This window comes from Pan troglodytes, chromosome 5 (assembly GCF_028858775.2).
Source record: "Pan troglodytes isolate AG18354 chromosome 5, NHGRI_mPanTro3-v2.0_pri, whole genome shotgun sequence".
In the NCBI taxonomy this organism is placed as follows: Eukaryota; Metazoa; Chordata; class Mammalia; order Primates; family Hominidae; genus Pan; species Pan troglodytes.
The window spans coordinates 45013703-45026837 of record NC_072403.2 but is presented as its reverse complement, the minus strand read 5'-3'; positions in this window follow the sequence as shown (position 1 = coordinate 45026837).

Here is a 13135-nt window from a genome sequence, read left to right as displayed (position 1 = left end):
CCCCCTTGGGCACTCTAATTGGATGTCCTGGGTCCTCCCAATTCTTAGTCCATTAATACCTGTTTTTCTCCTTCTCTTATTTGGACCTTGTGTCTTCCGTTTAGTTTTTCAATTCATACAAAACCACATCCAGGCCATCACCAATCATTCTATATGACAAATGCTCCTTCTAACAACCTTACCACAAAATCTTCCTTCAGCTTAAACTCTCCCACTCTAGGTTCCCATGCCACCCCTAATCCCACTTGAAGCAGCCCTGAGAAACATTGCCCATTATCTCTCCATACCACCCCCCATAATTTTCACTGCCCCAACACTTCAATAGTATTTTATGTTATTTTTCTTACTAATATAAGAAGGCAGGAATGTCAGGCCTCTGAGCCCAAGCTAAGCCACCGTATCCCCTGTGACCTGCACATATACATCCAGATGGCCTGAAGCAAGTGAAGAATCACAAAAGAAGTGAAAATGGCTGGTTCCTGCCTTAACTGATGACATTCCACCATTGTGATTTGTTCCTGCCCCACCTCAACTGAGCAATTAACCTTGTGAAATTCCTTCTCCTGGCTCAGAACCTCCCCCACTGAGCACCTTGTGACCCCTGCCCCTGCCCATAAGAGAAAAATCCCCTTTGACTGTAATTTTCCACTACCCACCCAAATCCTATAAAACAGCCCCACCCCTATCTCCTTTCACTGACTCCTTTTTCGGACTCAGCCTGCCTGCACCCAGGTGAAATAAGCAGCTTTGTTGCTCACACAAAGCCTGTTTGGTGGTCTCTTCACACAGACGCACATGACAACACTTGGCTGACATTATTTTTTAGCCATTCAGTACTCTGAGTGGTGTGGGAATATAATGATTTTCTTAATGCACATTATTCTGCATTCATCAATCAGTTTCGAAAGACAAGGATAATACTGTCCAGACTAGAGAAAACATTTTGGAGTCACAGAACAGGCAACAGCCAGTCTCTCCCTGACCCCATTCCCACATTAGCCTCTCTTTTCTAGAAAGATGCTACAAACCAAGGGCTGAGTGAGAAGAATGGTTCATTTCCGAACAATTCAATCTGCTCCGAGAAACAAGGGATTAGCCTGTGGAAGAGTGAGTTATTTTAAACCACTCTGCATTAAAACCAATTAATGCTCTGGAGGGTCCAGCCTGCCAGAGGAGAATTTGAGCTAATTGCTACAGACCAATCATAGTCAGTATAATGCTCCTCCTATCAGCAAATAATAGCATTGGGTAGGGTGGGGTGTGGGGGATGAACTCAATCTCCACAGGAAGACAGACCAAATGTGATGGCTATTTTCTCTTCAAGTGCCTCAGATTTAGAATTCTTCTGATCCCAAAGTGTGCTCACCATACCTCTCATGAGTCAAACTGCCATTTTCCCAGCAGTAATCATGTGCCCAGCCTTCTCCCATTCAGCTCTGTTGAGTTACAAAAGCCAAAGGAATGGAACAACAACAACAGAAAAGCTAAATGATTCAGCCACAATACAGAGTGAATCAGCAAAGGAACAAAAAAATGTAGGGAAAGGGAATCTGTGTGGTGTCTTGAATAAAAGTGCCTTCCAATAAATTTGGTGAATTGTCTTCAAGGGAATCAGCTGAATGTGTTAATCATTTATTGTATATCATAACTGTCTGGCGCATACGTGATTAGCTGAAAATAATATTTGTGGGTCCATGGAGGTTCTGAAATGATGCAAAGGAGAAGCTAGTTTTTGCAGAAGGAGCTCAACTTTGTTTGCTAAAGTTTTCCTTGGAGCATCAAAGGCTGTTTCTGTATTGGCTGCTATTGGCATGAGAATGTGAAAGGTGTGGGGGAACTTTCTCTGGAAAGGACCTTTCACAGAGAATCAGGAAAATAGGAAGCAGGCCTCAACAAGGAAATGCTCTCTGTCTTTCTATCTTTTTTTTTGGTTTGTTTGTTTTTTGAGATGGAGTCTTGCCCTGTCACCCAGGCTGGATGGAGTGCAGTGGCACGATCTTGGTTCAGTGCAACTTCCATCTTCCATGTTCAAGAGATTCTCCTGCTTCAGCCTTCCAAGTAGCTGGGACTACAGGTGCCCACACCACGTGTGGCTAATTTTTGTATTTTTAGTAGAGACTGGGTTTCTCCATGTTGGCCAGGCTGGTCTTGAACTCCTGACCTCAGGTGAGCCTCCCCCCGCTCGGCCTCCCAAAATGCTAGGATTACAGGCATGAGCCACTGTGTCCAGCCTCCACCTCGATTTCTTTTCCTTTTCCTCTCTTCCATGTGTGTGCATGTGTGCAGATATAGGTTTGAAACCCATTTCTACTCCTCTGAGCTTCAGATTCTTCATCTATAATTGGGACTCATAATGCTAATATCCCCAACTTGTCAAGGTGGTTTTCATGGAATGATGTATATAAAGCACATGACTCATGAAGCTACTAGATAAATCTACTATTACCAGGGCTCAGTTCCTGCCTGGGTGATTTCCTAATGACAGAAATCTTGGCCCAGGGACTTAGTGGTTTGGGAATCATGGGAGATGGATGGTCAAACCTAAGAAGAAGTCTCTATCAGGGGTGCATTTGAAGTTTTGATGTCTAATGATTTTTCTGAACCTCTTTACAAGATGTATAGAGGTTGGAGTTTGTGGTTAGCCAAAGTTTAGAATCACTCAGCTCTGTATTTAATATTCTAGAGAATGGATTTGTCACTGAGGAGGCTTGGAGGAGGCCCAAAACTTTTTGGACTTCGCAATAAACTTAGAATTCAGAGAGAATGTCTAAGAAGAATCAACCTGCCATGGGTCCAAAGAGAGAAAAATGCTTCCACCATGAAAGAAAAAAGGAGTTCGGTTGGTGAATCTTCAGTTACAGTAAACACAGGGTGGTGATGGGTCTCCTAGGTGCAAAGGTGCCCACACCCAGCTCCTCATCAGAGTCACTGGAAGAATTTTACAAAAATATACAGGTTCCTGAGCCCAACCCTGGATATTAAAGGGGACACAGATAGGCTCAGGATCTCATTTCTTTGTTATTAAAGTGCTAAGATGATTCTGATGATCAGTCAAGTTTAGAAACAGCTCAGAAGGTAGGTGGCTCAGGCCCATGGACTCCAGCTGTAGAAGTGATTTGTTGAGAATCAGCTTCTTTACTCACTTCCCTTTGCAGAGATCTGACCCACATCTCTCCAATATGATGTAAGAAACATTTAGGAAAAGTCTTCAGAGGCACTTGGAGCTGATTCTCACTTCAGAGGCAGTGATTTTGGAGTGCATGCCTGAGAGATGACACTGTCTGACCATCAAGGCCTGCTATTGTTTGGACATTTGACCCCTCCAAATCTCATGTTGAAATTTCATCCCCAGTGTTTCAGTGTTGGGAAGTGAGGCCTAGTGGCAGGTGTTGGGTCATGGGGCTGGCTCCCTCACAAATATATTAATTCCCTCCCTGAAGTGGGGGCAGTGAGTGAGCTCTCACTATATTAGTTCCCATAAGATTGGTTGTTAAAAAGAGCCTGGCACCTCCCTTCCTCTCTCTTGCTTCCTCTCTCACTGTGTGGTCTCTGCACATGTTGAATCCCCTTCACCTTCCACCATGAGTGGAAGCAGCTGAGGCTTTCACCAGGTGCATAGTCTTCCAGCCAACAGAATCATGTGCCAAATAAACCTCTTTTCTTTATAAATTAAACAGCCTCAAGTGTTCCTTTAAAACAAAACAAATGGATTAAGACAAGGGCACTGTCATTATCAAATGTATTTATGACATTCAAGTCCTGCACAGTGAACCGACCTTTATGATTGCATCTCCTACCAACCCCCACTGGGCACTCAAGTGTCTCCCAATATCCCTTGAACTTTCCTAATTTTCTTCGCATCTTCCTCCCTAATCTGCAATGAGCTACACTTCACTAACACAGGCAGCATAGCTTGTGGATGGCTGGCTTTGGAATTAGGGCAAGTTGGAATTCTGGTGTAGCTTGGAGCCAAATTACACCATGTTGTCAACCCCCTAGGGAGGCAGAGCAACAAGAGTGAATGGGCCTGAGTCATGGCCCCATAACACTCTCATGTGATGCCTGCTGGGAAGACACACATTTCTATTTTGTTCATTATTATTTTTGGTCTCTATTCAGAAACATGAAACAATATCCTATCAACTAGTAAACCGACCATTGTAATACAGCTGATAAGGGTTGCAATAGAGGGTGCACTTCGTGTTGGGAGATTATATCTGAAAGAACCAAAGCCAGGTCCAGGAGCAAGGCCTGAGGAGCTTCCTGAAGAAGGAAATGTAGAAGCCAAGTATGTGAGATGAGTGGCACTTGGCATGTGAGGAAGGGAAACAAGTTGGGATGTTTGAGAAACTGTAGTTTAGCATTGCTAAAGGGTGGGGTATTAGTGGTCAGTGGGAAGTAATGAGGCTGGGGCTTGGGAGTGGGGTTTGTGTGGGAAAAGGAAAGGTGTAGTGGCATGATGAAGGTTCCAATCAGAGACTCCCCCCACCACATGGAACCCCTCACTACAGAACACTCCACCATGGAAATGTCTACCATAGAACCCCCAACCATGGAATCCTCCACCATGGGGCCCTCCATCATGGAATCCCTCACCACAGAGCCTTCCATGTCTTTAGCAGCTCTGGGTGAGGAAGGAGCCTGAAGCCAAAGATAAGTGCTATCTAGTTCCCCCTACTATTTGCTTCCTAATGAAGAACTCAGATTCACAGAGGGGCTTAGTCCATTGTCCTGACCAGCTGGATTTCTTCTGAGGTAGACAGAAATCCCTGTGTCTCCTATAGACTGTGGAGACTGTGGGAGGCTGGCTGACAGGCTTCTCAATACCCCTTCAAAGTTATATCAATGACTGCGTATATTTAACCCAAGCCCTATTAAGATAATTGGAAAAAGAGGTTTATTTTGGTTCAAATAATCCCAAAAGAGTGATGGGAGACAGGGGAGAAAGCAGGAGAGGAAGCCATCCCATCAGTTGTTTTTTTTTTTAATATGGAAACAATTTCAACTAGCTCAGATGAATAGTGTCTTCCCTAATTTAAAAGCCTATTAAGGCACCAATTCTCCATATGCATTCCAATTCCTTTGGGATAGGAGGATCTTCTTTTCCTCCCCCTGTGTCTTCCCAGGACTTTGGTCATCTACTGAGCTTGGACCATGCCAGTTTCATACCTTTTAAGCTTCCTGTGTACTGCTAGGTACTCCCCATCAGGTCACCTCATTCTATCATAGTCTTCTTGTGAGGTATCATCCCCATTTATAAATAAAGAAACAGACAAATAAAAATTAGAAGCTACTTAAGTACTTACTTTTACTGTTTGATGGGTTATCACTTATGGATGTTGGTTTTTGGTGGTTGTTGTTGTTGTTGTGTTGTTTTGTTTTTGTTTTGAGATGGAGTCTCACTCTTGTTGCCCAGGCTGGAGTGCAGTGGTATGATCTCAGCTCACTGCAACCTCTGCCTCCCAGGTTCAAGCAATTCTCCTGCCTCAGCCTCCTGAGTAGCTGGGATTACAGGTGCCCGCCCCCCACCACACCCAGCTAATTTTTGTATTTTTAGTACAGACGGGGTTTTGCCATGTTGGCCAGGCTGGTCTCGAACTCCTGACCTCAGGTGATCTGCCTGCCTTGGCCTCCCAAAGTGCTGGGATTACAGGCATGAGCCACCGTGCCTGGCCTGTTTTTTTGTTTGTTTGTTTGCTTGTTTGTTTGTTTGCTTGTTTGTTTGTTTGTCTGTTTGTTTTTGAGACAGAGTCTTACTCTGTCACCCAGGCTGGAGTGCAGTGGCATGATCTCAGCTCACTGCCACCTCTGTCTCCCAGGTTCAAGCGATTCTCCTGCCTCAGCCTCCCGAGTAGCTGGGATTACAGGCACACACCACCACACCTGGCTAATTTTTGTATTTTTAGTGGAGATGGGGTTTCACCATGTTTGCCAGGCTGTCTTGAACTCCTGACCTCAGGTTATCTGCCCACCTTGGCCTCCCAAAGTGCTGGGATTACAGGCGTCAGCCACCGCGCCTAGCCTGGATGTTGATTTTTACTCATGGAACCACTATTTAGGTCAAGAACTAGAACTTTGTAAACCCCCCTCACCAAATCATTAACTCCTCCCTCCCCACCTCTCTGAAGCCAGGTTCCAAATTTGTACTTTCTCTCTTACTCCATACCACTTCCCTGAGATTCTCTCTTTACAAAAAGGAAATAGAACAATAAGGAGAATGAGTGACTTTCCTATGATTGTGTAGATAACGTCAGAGCTGGGACTTGAACCCATGTGTGCAAAGTCCTCTTATCTTGGTTGACTTCTTCCTCTCAGCTTACCTAAGTCCTTTCAATCTTTCAAGGCCAAATACCATGCTTCTCCGTGGAGTCGTTTAGACCTCCCCTGCCTCACTGATCTCTTCCTCTACCTGGTAAGTTCCTGCTCTGTCTGTCCCACTGATAAGACACTTAGCAGTAGTTTCTGGCATTATTTCTCATTTTGCATTCTTGTTTCATCTTCCCCATGATTTCATAAGTTTTTCTGGAACTCGAGGACCACAACTTATACTGTTTGTCTTCCCAGAACCTTGAAACTGATCTGCACATAGAATAGACAGGATAGTGGGTTCCTGGGCTCTGCTCTGGAGTCAGACTCCCTGGGTTCAAATCCTGGTCCTGCTAGTTGCTTGCTGTGTGACATCAAACTATGGAATCTGCTCACATGCCTTCCTGAAGAGTTGTTGAGAAAATTAAAGTACATAATAATTTTCAAGTGGTCAGCACAGTGGCACACATTAATCACTCCACAAAGGCCAGATATTATTAGGAGCCCAATTTGTTGTTAATAGTGAATGACTCAACTGGTTCTCAAGGTTAAAATATATATATATGTGTGTGTGTATATATATTTGGGCCCTAAACCCTGGTGTTTAGTCAAGACTCTAGAAGGTCAATGGTTGAAGAGAAATGTAAGGCTGAAGCAGGAGCTTCCAAGGAGGTGGCTAAGCAGGCAATATTTTTCGAGTCAGGAAATATACTTCTCTGGATGTATGTACATGTATTTTAGTGAAATGGCCCATTTCTTCCAAGGACTTTATAGGACAAAAGCTTGCCTTCCTTCTGACTTTATTCCCATACAAAATCATGAAGAAGCAGGCTCTTATGAAACACACGATTCCTATGGTTTTCTTCAGGTGCATTGTCAACCTGCAAAGAGATTCTTCTCCAACTACTTTCAGTTAGTTTGGGGGAGAGTTTTGGGATGGGATTTACATATAGATCATTTTTGTTGCAAGCCTGTGAGCTTTAGGTCATCTGTTCTGCAGGCCACAGGAGGCATTTCTCTGAGTATCAGAGCTAAGCACAATGGAACTTGGACATAAGGCAAGTCAAGTGGTTAGGAAATTGTCAAAACCTAAGATCTTGGAATTTACAGGGAGTTGAGATGTAGAGGAGGAAAATGGAGAAGCTTCAGGTAATAGGATTGGGCAGACTGATGGGGACAAGTAGTAGAGACTGTTGAGCTCTTTCAGAACACAAGATCCCAGTCACTGGGGGGTTACAAAAAGGCAAAGTTCAAGCCAGCAATAAGTGTCAGGAAAAGCAGTTGTAACCACAAAGCCAAGAGTAAGTGGGGGCAGAAGGGTCATGAACCATTACCTTTCATGCAAAAGATAATTATAAAGCATCAAACTATCATCAGAAATATTTAATGTCTATAGCAATGCCCATGAATTATATCATCTCATCAGCTTTCCCTCTCTGGGCCTCAGTTTCCCCATATTTGAATCTGAAGAACTCCCAGCTTGAGTTAGTGCCCCTCCTCTGTTCCCCAGACCTCTGTGTTGTAACTGTCTATCAGTGAGTCTGTCTCTCTAACTATACCTTGAATTCCTAACAGTAGGACTGTATTTTATTCATGTCTGCATCCTCAAAGCCTGGTCCAGGGCCTGGCATATAACAGGTGTTCCATCAATATTTGCTGACTAAATGGTCTCTAAAGTCCTTGGAGGACAGACTCATAGAATGACTGGATCAGTTATTCTAGGACTCTGACCTCTGCAGAGTTCAAGATAAAGTGAGAGCTAAAAAACCTTGCCAGCAGCAGTCCAGCAGCAGCAGTGCAAAGCAGGCTGCTTCAGTTGAAGCACTATAGCCCTCTGCTTCCCATCCTCTCTCTTAACTTCTTTATTACCATTTCCAAATATCCTCTTTGGGGACAGTCTAAAGTCCTGTTTTGCTTGCTTCAAACATCAAGGTAGGGGTTTTGTAAATGTGAAATACCAACCATCCCTCTAGTTTACTTCCCTTTTCTCAGGCAAGTCCATAGGCTTAGGTCTTGCATAGCTCTTAGATTCTCTTGGTAGAAAATCCTGAGCTAAAGATTCAAATGTAAGAAGTTTACTGGGAAAGTGATTCTAGGGAGCACTGATAGGGCAGCAGGGAAGTGAGACAGGAAAGGGAAGAAAGGTGATATAGGGTGTGTTAATGAGCTGTGGGCAACTGAGGCTCATTCCTACCGAAGACTCTTGGGAGACTCTGGGGAACACACATCAGAATCATCCCCCATAAGGAGTGAGGGAGCTAGGGTATTTATCCACCAACTCCCATCTAAAATTGGTTGAAGGCTCTTTCAGGGTTGGAGAGGAATAGTCTCCCACCACTACTAATTTGCCTCATGTACTAGTTGAACAAACTCCTGCAGCCAGAGAAAGCCCCCAGGTGCTTGTAGAAGCCATCAGGGCTGGGTGCAATGGCTTACATAGTGGCTGTAATCCCAGCACTCTGGGAGCCAAGGTGGGAAGATAGCTTGAGGCTAACAGTTCCAGACCAGCCCGGACAACATAGCAAAAACTAGTCTCTACAAGAAAAATAAAAAATAGCCGGGCATGGTGATGCACACCTGTAGTCCCAGCTACTTGAGAGGTTCAGACAGAGGATTGCTTGAGCCCAGGAGTTCAAGACTGCGGTGAATTATAATCGCCAGGGCACTCTGGTCTCGGCAACAGAGCAAGACCCTGTCCCTAAAAAGAAAAAAAAAAGTGGGGGAAAAAAGCCATCATCATGTACAGCAACAGTGAGATTAAGGGGATATGGGTAGCCATACCGGTACCTTATGCTACTCATCATAGCTACAACTAAGACTTCTAGACTCAAATGCCCCAAAGTCTTCCATTCTTTCCTCCTAGTTTAGTCTACTTGGATTGAAATATGAAGCTCTCCAATTTCCCTCTACAGTACCCTGACAAGTAGACAGTCAGTCCCTGCTTGAATACTGCTAGTGTCAGGGAATTTATTGCCTCTGCAAGGCAGCACATTCTATTGCTGAAATAACTGAGATGCCAATTTTTTTTTTTTTTTAAGATTCCACAGTTGTCATCTTGTAATTTCCAACTAAGTTGTACCCCTTGGAGTCCCACAGAATGATTCTCCTTCACCACAACAGCACTTTTGTGTATGTGTGTGTGCGTGCGCAACAAGGCTGTTTATTTCACCTGGATGCAGGTGGCCTGAGTCCGAAAAAGGAGTCAGCAAAGGGTGGTGGGATTATCATTTAGTTCTTGCAGGTTTGGGATAGGTGTACAAAGTACCTTCTTAAGAGTGGGGGGAGGGGAGGGGAGAATATTACAAAGTACCTTAAGGGCGGGGGAGAATATGTCTATCAGGGTGGGGCAGGAACAAATCACAATGGTGGAATGTAATCAGTTAAGGCTATTTTCACTTCTTTTGTGGATCTCCAGTTGCTTCGGGCCATCTGGATGTATACGTGCAGGTCATAGGGGATATGATGGCTTAGCTTGGGCTCAGAGGCCTGACATTCCTGTCTTCTTACATTAATAAGAAAAACAAAACAAAATGGTGGTGAAGTGTTGAGGCGGCGAAAATTTGGGGGGGATAATGGGCGATGTTTCTCAGGGCTGCTTCAAGCGGGATTAGGGGCGGCATGGGAACCTAGAGTGGGAGAGATTAAACTGAAGCAAGATTTTGGGGTAAGGGGTGATATTGTGGGGTTGTTAGAAGGAGCATTTGTTATATAGAATTATTGGTGATGGCCTGTATGCGGTTTTGTATGAATTGAGAAACTAAGCGGAAGACACAAGGTCCGAATAAGAGAAGGAGAAAAACAAGTATTAAAGGACTAAGAATTGGGAGGACCCAGGACATCCAATTAGAGAGTGCCCAAGGGGGTTCAGCATAATTATTTGCTTGGTTGGCTAGTTTTTGGGCTCTATCCTTGAGTTTTTTCTGTTGTCATATACCAGGCCAGATTGATTTAGGTAAAAACAACACTCTTCATTTAAAAATATACAGAGTCTCCTTTTTTAGCAGTGAGTAAGTCGAGGCCTTGGCGATCCTGGAGGAAAGAGAAATGCAAAGCCAGCAATTGTTTGTTAAAAAAGGACTAGAAACGGCTAGGAAAGAGTGACTGAGATTGATAGTATGGTGGAGATAGCTGGGGAGAGGTAGAGGGTAGCATAAGAATGGGAACGAGAATAAGAGTATAAAACTAAGGAATAGGACTTCATCAGGGTGAAAGTATTGGAGGGTGCCCTGCCAGCAAAGATCATCTATCCACTCTAAGAGGGAGTTAAGAGTGGCAGTTTGGGGATAGCACCAGGAGATATCAGCTGTGATGGCTTGGAGAAACAGTGTAAACTGGCAGTGTAAACAAGAGCAGGGCATTTATAAACAGCTGAGAATGGTGAATAGGAGTATGACTAGACAGAAGATAGTAGGGATGACAAGTTTTTGGGGCGCAGTCCAAGTAGTGGGGGTGACTGCGTAAAGCCCTGTTGCAAAAAGTAGGGTAAGGATGAATAGACTTAATAGAATGAAGGGATGTATTAGGCTCATGAGGGTTATTACGTTCTTCAGAAATTCTAGTGAGTTTAAGGGAAGTAGGGGAGAGTACTTGTGACTTCCAGGAGGAAGAGGAGAAATCAGGTTGGCTGTCCAATGGACACAGTTTTATTCTGGAACAGTGAACCCAATGGGGAGGGTCCTGCAGGCAGACTGCAATTGGGGTACTATGGATGACTAAGGAGGGTCTGGTCCATCGAGGTTGTAGAGTTTGAGGGGTCAGATTCTTAACAAGAACTGATCGTCCAGCTAGGGTGTCTTCATATGGCTGGGAATCTGGAGTAGGCAAGAGAAGATTAGCAGCCTGGCGAATTTCCTGTCTAGCCTGTTGGAAGACTGGAAGATAGTCGCCCAGAGGGCCACAACAGCACTTCTAACAGAGTTTCTAAAACAAACTGGTATGTTTTCACCGTGAATCTCCCTCTCTGGCCCAAATCACTCACTGCCTTTACCATTCTTACTACAATGTGGTCTTTAGACCAGTGGTTCTCAACCGGGGGCAAACTTGCCTCTTAGGAGGCATTTGGCATTATCTAGAGACATTTTTGGTTGTTACATCTAGGGGAGAATGCTACCGGCAACTAGTGGGTGGTGGCCAGGGATGCTGCTAAGAATCCTACAAGACACAGGACAACCCCCACAACGATTTTCTGGCCCAAAACATCAAAAGTGCCAAGGCTGAGAAATCCTGCTCTGGACACATCATTATCCAGGCTACCCCCCTCTGCTTTATATGGTTTGTCATATAAAGCATAGTGCTCAGAACTTGGTATGTGGTACCTGCAAGGATAGGACCAAAGAGAGCATGAATACATGGGGGTATCAAGAATACATCCTTGGGCTGGGTGCAGTGGCTCATGCCTGTAATCCCAGCACTTTGGGAGGCTGAGGAAGGCAGATCACCTGAGGTGAGGAGTTCAAGACCAGCCTGGCCAACATGGCAAAACCCCATCTCTACAAAAAATATAAAAAATTAGCCAGGTGTGGCGGCTCGTGCCTGTAGTCCCAGCTACTTGGGAGGCTGAGACACGAGAATCACTTGAACCCGAGAAGCAGAGGTTGCAGTGAGCTGAGATCGTGCCGCTGTACTCCAACCTGGGTGACAGAGTGAGACTGTCTCAAAAAAAAAAAAAAACTATATCCTCTCTCACTTTGAAAATGGGATTCATAGTAGCAGCTGAAACATTCCCCATATAACCCTCCTCCTACCCAGTCTGTGGTCAGGGAAAGGCTCCAAGTCCTATTGAAACAAATTGCTCCCAAGCCAATGATTAAGAAACAAAAACAATGATATAAAAACATAAATGCAAATCTAGAAGGAAGCACAGTTCCCTCTGAGCATCCCCACAATGCTTTAATCGTAATAAATTGAATCAAATTCATTTTGGTTTATTTTTTACCCTAAAGGCATAACTGCAGATCTTCTCTACGAAATTTTTGTCACCTGAATAAACGATAAATTCTCTCTCATATTTTCACCCAAGACACTCCTAAAAATATCAAACAGGACAGAGCAATGTTGATCCATTTCTTGACCCTTTTTGGGTAAGGGTGAATTGACCAGCTATGAATCCAGTTAATTGTAGATTACATTTATTTACCTGATACAAGGAAACACCAGGTCCAGATGGTTTTACTACTAAGTCCGACCAAAATATTAAAGAAACAGTTAATTCCTATTTTGTTCAAACTGTTCTAGAACATTTGGGTGGGGGGTGTGGAAGATGGAGGCACACTTCAGCTTATTTCATAAGGCTAGCAAAGTCTATCTAAAATTGAGGACAGCACATGAAAAGAAAATTATAGGAAAATCTCACTAATGAACAAAAGATGTAAAATTTCTAGAAAATTCTCAAACTGAATTTAGCTTTGAGTTTTATGTTTTATAAAGTGATTTGAGTTTTATTTATTCCATGAATGGAGGATGATTTAACAACAGAAAATCGATTACTATACCCCGCCACACTAATAGATTAAAGGAGTGGGGAATCAAGAATGAGCATACAGGGACACAGGGAACTTAAAATGTTCTTCTTGGGTATTGGGTATGTATGTATTGGTTAGCATTTGCTGTGTAACATGCAACTGCAAAATTTCAGTTATGTAAAATAAGCGTTTGTTTTCATACATTTTAGGGTAAGCTGGGGGTTAGCTATTTGAGGCTGTGCTCAGTTGGGCAGCTCAGCTTTAAACTGCAAGTCTCTGGGTCAGCCAGGTGACCACAACCTAGATGTCTTTCATTATTCTTGGATTAGCTGGCTAGCTGTTGCAAGTTCATCTCATGGAAATGTGGA